This window comes from Lepidochelys olivacea (assembly GCF_965140295.1).
Source record: "Lepidochelys olivacea isolate rLepOli2 genome assembly, chromosome: 4".
Classification (NCBI taxonomy): domain Eukaryota; kingdom Metazoa; phylum Chordata; order Testudines; family Cheloniidae; genus Lepidochelys; species Lepidochelys olivacea.
In genome coordinates, this window is record NC_140414.1 from 17,077,676 (window position 1) to 17,086,757 (window position 9,082).

Consider the following 9,082-nt stretch of genomic DNA (forward strand, 5'->3'; position numbering starts at 1 on the left):
GCTAGCCTCCCCCAAGGGCGCATTTACCTGCCACCGCCCATGTGTACAAGGAAATCCATGTTTACCCACAGTTACCAACAAAAAATCTCATCCTTCCAAGCTTAAGTATAGGCAGCCGGGATCAAGTCCACCTGTAATTTATTTTAACTTGGCAAGGTCTCATTGATATGAACAGGACGCTTGCCCTTTTGACACATCAGTGGTTGTCTGCATATTGATTCCCACACAGGAATATTGCCTTGAAAAGAGCCAAAATAATGCAGTTGATTGGTGCCCCTGTGAAAGTGGCTCATCAACGGAAGAGAATTCTGCTGTTGGACAGTGGTCTGTTGCAGCACTGTAAACTCTCGGGCAAAGAAAATGTGTTTGACGCACGGGTGACCGGCTGCAGCCATAGAGCCGTCTGGTGCAGCTGCGTTCACGCTGGCTTGGAGGAGGGCCTACTGTGCAGCACATTCGAGACCAGCCTCCCAGTAAACACACAGGGCAGCTTCTCCCCAGCATCGTTCCCGTGAAGCGAGTTACCCTGAGGATGAATGGGCGCCATCGCTTTGAAAAGGCGTTCTGTGGAGCCGCTCTCACAGGTCGGACTGAGCTCGTTGGGTTTACATGCACTGTGTGGGGGCTCATCTTCCGGAGGGGGATTTCCCTGCTGTTGCGCACCGAAAGCAGAGCCCGTTAGGGAACGGTGGCATTAACCTGTAGGTCCAGACGCCCTCACCAGGGCCGAGTGCCATACAGGATGGCTTATCTCGCCAAGCGGTTTTGGTTTCAGAATGCTTAAAAATAGGTGCCCCGAGGAACTCAGTGGTGAACACGCCCAGAACAACTGTGGGGACCTCTCCCCTGAGGGGAGACAAGTCGGCAGCAGCACCCACACTGCAGCCACCACTTTTAAAGCTTCCAATGCCGCTTTGAGCGTTTGCTAGTGGCCGGTGAGGGTCACCGCGTGCGCACACACGAGCTACAGTACATAGCAGGGCAAAGCTTTCAAGGACGCCCGGTGTCGGTCCACAAAAACAGGAGCTGCCTTTTGCATGCAGTAGGCACCAGAGTAGTAAAAACAGGCTCCCTTTTTTCCATAAAGGGAGGCAGCCTGGCCTAGTGGTTAGAACCCTGGCCTGGGACTCAGGTGACGAGGGTTCTGTTCCCAACTCTGCCACTGGCCTGCTGAGTGACCTCCAGCAAATCACTTCCCTGCCCTGTGCCTCCGTTTCCCCATCAGTAAAATGGGAATAATAATGCTTAATTCCCTTGAAAAGTGCTTCGAGATCTATGGATGAAAAAAGCTGTATGAGAGGTATTGTTATTCAAGCCAAGGGAAAACTTTACACTGTACATTGTCTAAAGCAGGGGTCTCAAACATGCGGCCCGCGGGGTTATTTTCTGCGGCCCGCCAAGGTCCGCATGCCCCCGCCCCTGCCTAACTCCAGGCGCTTCCCGCTGCCAAACAGCTGTTGGCGGGGCTTAGAGCTTTCCAGAAGGGAGGGGGAGGAGCGGGGAGCTGTGTGCTCAGGGGAGGAGGCAGAGAAGAGGCATGACAGGGGCAGGGCCTCATGGAAGGGCTGGAGTGGGGGTGGGGCTGGGCGCAGCGTGGGGGGTTGTGTCAGTGATGCGCCCCTCGGGCCAATGCACTCGTCCTCATGTGGCCCTCGTGGTCATTTGAGTTTGAGACCCCTCGTCTAAAGTAACTTTTTATTTCTGGAGTAACTGTGTATCTGCTAATGCAGCTGAAAACACAGGCTTAAGTCCTTTGCTGAACAGGAGCTTTGCATCCTTGTCCTTTGAGCCGTGTTCAGGAGAGGACATCTGCACGGTTGGGATATTCCTCATGGCCCTGAGCCCAAAGCATAGATGCATTTTAACTTTCAGCAGCCGTGCCTAATAGGTGGTGATACTAGGGCAACATGTGTGTTTAAAATTTGCCTTTATTTTCCCTGTTCTGTGAGCCCGCGCTGCATGTGTGCAGACAGAGTGCCTTGATAGATCTGCTCTAGAGGGTAATGGAAATGGGCAGGTAATTCAAATAGAATGGTAAGCAATAGCGTTTAATAGAGCTTTGTGCTCCCTACTTAGAGAAAAACAGAAGTCTTTACTGACTGAACTCTGCTCTGTAGGATCACAGGCAATACCCTTCTCTTGTTCGTATTTTGCTGCCTGGTGGATCATTCTGTAAGCGGGGGAATAGTCCTGCTATTGTGGGGAACTTTCCTGGCTTCTGCAGTACCCCAGTGAAGTAGGCTAGCGAAAGGATCTGAGTCCTCGCTCCCACTTCCTTTACCCAGTGGCCTCCCTGCCCTTGAGGACTCCCCTTCCGCTCCCCTGTCTGGCAGAGTCCTCATAACTCCAACAAGGCTGCGCCCAGGATTCCTGGGGGGCTCGACCCCCAACCCTGCTGTGGTCACCTAGGACAGGGGCTAGGGTGTCCCCACTCCGGGGTGCTCTCTCTGCACTGGATACTTCCCTGATCCACTGATCGTTACATACAGTTTGAAGCAATTGCGAGTTATTTAATCAACAATTAATTTTAAAAAGAATAAGGGAAAATGGGAAAGGTTAAAGGAAACACATCAACCCGCTCTGTGGCAGGGAACATCACAAACAGTGTCTCTGGAACGTCAGGGCAGTTCACAGTCTGTTCCTTGTAAGTCCCAGGCCTCCTGCTCCAGCCCTGGCTGTGCTGCAGGGATGCTACGGGTTGGACACTCGCTCTGGTGGTGGCCACAGGCTCTCAGGCTCTAGGTGGCAGGGCCCTTCTTCCCAGCGTCGCCCCTGCCCTGTCGGGGTTACCAATCCCCCTCCGAGTCTGGCCTGCAGAGCCTCCTGGCTGAGGCATCTCCCTGTGCTGGGCCCACTGCCCAGGGTCCCCCCTCACTCTCCCCAGCTGCTCACGACACCCGGCTCTGGACTGCTCCCGCCCCAGCCCCAACTCCACTCTGCCTCAGCTCGGCTGCTTCTCTGGCCCCTCTGGCTCTGGTTGCCGCAGCTCTGCTCCCAGGGCAAGTCTGCTCTGCAGGCTGCTTCTGTGACTCTGCTCCCAGCACTGTCCTGCTTCGTGGGCTGCTTCTCTGGCCCCTCTGGCTCTGGTTGCCGCAGCTCTGCTCCCAGGGCAAGTCTGCTCTGCAGGCTGCTTCTGTGACTCTGCTCCCAGCGCTGTCCTGCTTCGTGGGCTGCTTCTCTGGCCCCTCTGGCTCTGGTTGCCGCAGCTCTGCTCCCAGGGCAAGTCTGCTCTGCAGGCTGCTTCTGTGACTCTGCTCCCAGCACTGTCCTGCTTCGTGGGCTGCTTCTCTGGCCCCTCTGGCTCTGGTTGCCGCAGCTCTGCTCCCAGGGCAAGTCTGCTCTGCAGGCTGCTTCTGTGACTCTGCTCCCAGCGCTGTCCTGCTTCGTGGGCTGCTTCTCTGGCCCCTCTGGCTCTGGTTGCCGCAGCTCTGCTCCCAGGGCAAGTCTGCTCTACAGGCTGCTTCTGTGACTCTGCTCCCAGCACTGTCCTGCTTCGTGGGCTGCTTCTCTGGCCCCTCTGGCTCTGGTTGCCGCAGCTCTGCTCCCAGGGCAAGTCTGCTCTGCAGGCTGCTTCTGTGACTCTGCTCCCAGCACTGTCCTGCTTCGTGGGCTGCTTCTCTGGCCCCTCTGGCTCTGGTTGCCGCACCTCTGCTCCCAGGGCAAGTCTGCTCTGCAGGCTGCTTCTGTGACTCTGCTCCCAGCACTGACCTGCTTCGTGGGCTGCTTTTCTGGACCCTCTGGCTCTGGTTGCCGCAGCTCTGCTCCCAGGGCAAGTCTGCTCTACAGGCTGCTTCTGTGACTCTGCTCCCAGCACTGTCCTGCTTCGTGGGCTGCTTTTCTGGACCCTCTGGCTCTGGTTGCCGCAGCCCTGCTCCCAGGGCAAGTCTGCTCTCTCTGAGCTATGCCTCTGGCTTTGGGGCTGCAGCTCTGCTCCCAGGACAGGGTCTGCTCTCTCTGGGCTGCTTTTCTGGTCCCTCTGGATCTGGCACAGCTCTGCTCCCCCAGCTCAGGTCGGGCCCCTGCTTCCTCCTTAGCTCGGCCCCACTCTGTCTGACCCAGGCAAATCCAGCTCACACAGAGGACAGGGGTCTCCTGACTCCCTGATTAGCCTGCTCTCCCTGTCATTCAGGCTGACCTGGAGCATTGGCCTCTCCCCATTGTTCCTGGGGGCTGTCAGTCTCAGCGTCCTGATTCCCCATTGACCCTTCCCCCTTTTAGTAGTGGGACCTGGCAACTAAAACACCCCCACTGAATGTTAGTAAGGGGGCAACAGTCCCCTTATGTTAACTAGCATTTTGCGGCTGAGTTTTAGAAGTCTACCAAGGCCTCTCTTCTAGTTGGGAATCTCCGTTCACTCTGCCAAGCTTTTACATGCCTGGAGTATTGCGTCCAGTTTTGGTCCCCCCCACTACAGAAGGGATGTGGACAAATTGGAGAGAGTTCAGCGGAGGCCAACGAAAATGATCAGGGGGCTGGGGCACAGGACTTATGAGGAGAGGCTGAGGGAACTGGGGTTATTTAGTCTACAGAAGAGAAGAGTGCGGGGGGATTTGATAGCAGCCTTCAAGTACCTGAGGTTCCAAAGGGGATGGAGCTCGGCTGTTCTCAACGGTGGCAGATGACAGAACAAGGAGTAATGGTCTCAAGTTGCAGTGGGGAGGTCTAGGTTGGATATTAGGAAACACGATTTCACGAGGAGGGTGATGAAGCACGGGAATGGGTTACCTAGGGAGTGGTGGAATCTCCATCCTTAGAGGTTTTTAAGGCCCAGCTTGACAAAGCCTTGGCTGGGATGATTTGGTGCAGGCGTGGGCAAACTTTTTGGCCCGAGGGCCACATTGGGGTGCGAAATTGCATGGAGGGCCAGGTAGGGAAGGCTGTGCCTCCCCAAACAGCCTGGCCCCCGCCCCCTATCTTCCCCCTCCCACTTCGCGCCCCCGACTGTCCCTCTCAGAAGCCCTGACCCATCTAATGCCCCCTGCTCCTTGTCCCCTGAGCACCCCTCCTGGGACCCCCTCCCCTAACCACCCCCCTGGGACTCCCACGCCTATCCAACACCTCCCTCCCCCCAGAAGCTCTGCCCTATCCGACTGCCCCCCGGGATCCCTTGCCTCTTATCCACCCCCTCCGCCCCACCCCCTTACCATGCCGCTCAGAGCGGCAGGAGCTCGCAGCTGCACGGCCTGGCCGGAGCCAGCCTCGCCGCCCAGAGCACTGGCAGCGCTGCAAGGTGAGGCTGTGGGGGAGGGAGGACAGCGGGGGAAGGCTGGGGGCTAGCCTCCTCGGGTGGGAGCTCAAGGGCCGGGCGGGACAGTCCCGCAGGCTGGATGTGGCCTGTGGGCCATAGTTTTCCCACTTCTGATTTAGTGGGTGTTGGTCCTGCTTTGAGCAGGGGGTTGGACTAGGTGACCTCCTGAGGTCTCTTCCAACTCTGATCTTCTATGGGTCTATGCGCAAATGCACCAAAGCCTGTTTTGTAAGAACGCTGTGATCGCTACAGCGAAACCTTTCCTGGTGCTAGCACGGAAAGCGTTACCGGCTGCTAACGTGCTGTTTGGATGTCCTGTCTGGCAAATCTCATGTGTTCTAACTGTCAGCACCACTTAGCCCAAAGGAAAGCGGTACGTCCTTTGTTCAGTGCCTTCTTGCCTTGAAGGCTGGAACTGTGGAAGAGGAACAAGTTCATCTTCAAATCTCTATATTAGGAAAGTAAAGCTTTAAGTGCAGTATTACAGTTTATCTTAACAGGTAAATTATACTGGAGTCCATCAGCGATTGGGCAGTTCAGATTGTTTACCTCTGTGTGGAGTCTGCTTTAAATATCAGCGTCATGTAGTCACTGTAGAAGAACAAAGATGTACGTAATAGTCTATGCTAATTTAAATAGCATGTTGGTATCCTGGTCTTATGCAAGATTTGTATTAAAGTGGGGGGGGAATGAACCTGCATCCCTCCCCCCAGTTCTTTAAACATTAGTTTTTCTCTTCAGCACCTTGTGTAAAAGCGTGAGCTATTTGATACGTGCTTGGAGCAGACAAGCAGGGCCCTTACAAGCAGTTCCTTATAAATGAACTGAGTGTGCTAGTTAGTGAAGGGGCTTTGAAGAGTGACTGACTGTATGCTCACGTTTAAACTTACCTGTTTTAGGAAAAACACAAAGGGCAGAAATCTCATGTTTTAAAACACTTTCCAAATATATGTACCGCTGTGGAACTCTTTGAATACCCCTGTCTCTAGCACAATCGCATAACACCTAAATGAGTGTTGTTTGCATATGGAGCCAGGAACCCTGCCTGTTCAATCCAGGGTCTGAAATCACTTTGACTGCCTCATCTTGTGGGCTGCAATCAGCTTTAGGGAAGGAGGGGGGCCCCTAATCTGAAGATTCCAGAAAGCAGCTGTGGTTAATCTCACCTGGATGAATGGAAGAAATCCGTCCTGAACACCCACTTCTAAAGCAGACTTTGGCTTTCTGTTAAATTCAATAGCTATGTCTAACAGGGTCATTTTTGCGCAAAGGATGGTGTATGTGAGCAGCTGCCTCATTATAAACCCGAGTTTGTTTTTAAAGGTACTCCTGTGCCTGTCGGGTAAAGCCATTTTTCTTCTGTCCCAGACCAACGCCCCCACGTTCATTTGGTGGTGGAAGAGGTGTCATCACAATACCATCTTCATCATATCAGCTCTGACAAGTTCAAAGAATGCACACAATACAATCAGCACTAAATGCAGATTTATGTACCATCCTCTTACATATACTCTTAATTAGATTGCTTAGGTAAAACCTTTATTGAATTTAACTCAACAGGAGGGGATTCAGCCAGTCCTGGTGGCTTAACTGAGTCATTGCTGCAAAATATACCTGAAACGCCCCGAATGGCCCACTGATTACATTCCATTTCAGAGCAACAATACAGGAATATGTATAGGTTGGCATCCTTTGGTACATGGTTAGGAAGAAGAAAACTCAAACAAAGATCTGTTTAAACAGGTCTCTTCTTAAGGTAGGAAAATGGGCCATTCTCTGTAAAGCAATTAGTTAACTGGCACAGCTGTGGGAGTGGTAATTGCAATAGGCAAGGTAAGTGACTGAACTGGTGCTGCTCATGGCTTGGCTTATCTTCACTTGCAGCTGGAGCATGGTTCACTAGCTATTGCTGACCTGGTATGTACAGGTTGGGGTTTCATATTGGTGCAATCAAGGCCCAAATTTAGAGGAACTAAGAAGAAGAAACCCCCAAGACTTGCACCGTTTGTGCTATTCATTTGGGGGAAAACTTCCATTGTTTGTTTCTCAATCACTGGCAATAGCAGTGATGGAAGCGCTAGTGTCCTTGTTCCTGGTGAGTTTAGCTCCTATTGCTGAGGATAGCTGCAGCTCAGTTTGGTTTATTGTGCAAAGTACTTTCACAGAAATGTGGGGCATTCCTGATCTATCGTGCACAGAAATACAAAATGCTACACACGAAGTAAGGTTATGAGGGAACCTGTTGTGCTGTAGAGATCCTTTGGGGTAATACATACACGCACAGGGCAGGCACCGTTAAATTTGCCATTTCCTGATTCTCAGGGGTGCTTCCCTATGTAACCTTAAGTTGTTAGTTGTTTCCCCTGTGGGATATTTTAAAATCATTTTTGTCATGTTTTGCACTGCAACAAGTGATTCCATTACGCAGCCTGATCCAGCACAGAGAGATTCCATCTGAGCAGACTCCACTACAAGCCTGGGTGTATTTTTTTTCCTCCATGCATTTAACAAATCTTCAAGGGGCTGTTGAGTTTATGCTGCTAGAGTTTCCCAGGCTTAAATTCTGTGTATATGTTCTTAGGTAAGCAGTTCAAGGCTGCTTAAAAAAACTTACTTTGTGCCCCATGCTTAATCCATTCTTCTGAGCGGTCTGCAATAAACAATGTGTCATTTCTTCAGACAGAAGAATGTCTGCTGTAACATCTCTTACTTCCCTTTGCTTCAGGCACCCTCAGTCTCTTTTCTAACAGCCGTAGAAAGCTCCATGACATAAATTCAGGGATTGGTGGAAAGCCTGGCAAGTAAGGCCCATATCGTGTCACTCCAGTGCTGACGACTTGTCAGTGGGCTTGACATCCAAATGTTGGAGCCTCTCCCAGGTTTGGGGCTGGGTTCTGAGCCACCACTGCTGGCTCTAGCTCTGCCTTTGCAGTGGTGGATGGAGAGAACTGCTGTGTGCTAGCTCTCCGGAAAACCTTATTTTGCCCTGATTGGGGATGGTGATGCCCTCTCATGAATTCAAAAGCAGGTCTGCAGCCCTTGCCTGGCCCAGTTTTCGAGGTTGCCCTCAGGTGATGTGGGCCTCTTAATTCTGTCTCCTTTGCCTCTTCCCACAGCCCTTCTTCATAGTAATGTGGTGCCAGAGAACAATTTCTTCTGGCCAGTGCCTTCCTTCCAGAGTCTCAACATCCTCCCTCGGGACTGGACACTGTTACTTTAGTGTTATTGACTATTACCTTACTTCTCCAGTGGGCCCACTGGTTTAAATGGGGCTACTTAGAGTAACATGATACTCACACTAAGAGATATTTAATCTAGCCCCGCACGCAGGAGCCTTTGTAATTAGCACCTCAGGTATCAGTTGGGTAAATCTCAGGTTCAAGACCTGTAGTGTTAAAGAAGCTGGTGTATAGTCCATAATCTAAGTGTCTAATCTCCAGCACCAGGCCGTCATGAAGTTGTAATTACAAATGATTACTGAGTGAGGCATATAATAAAAAAGAATGTTGTCCCTAATTCTTTACCTGGGGCATGTTATTTACACTCTGCATGAGGCACTGGGCGCTCCGTTGATGGAGCAAGAATGGAAAATAAGAATGGCAGTATCCATCTATTTCTTACCAAAGGAAAACGCAGCCAGGATTATGCCAGTTGACAACACTCATTAGTGAGGCTGCTGCAGAATCTCCTTCCTAAATTAGGAGTGAGTGTGGCAAATGTACCATCTGAAAAATGCCTAGAAGTCCTATTGCCATGGTAGGTCACCTTTGGCCACTGTCTCCGGCTTGCCACTGGGAAGAGTACAGTAATATTGACATTGGGGTGCTACGGTGA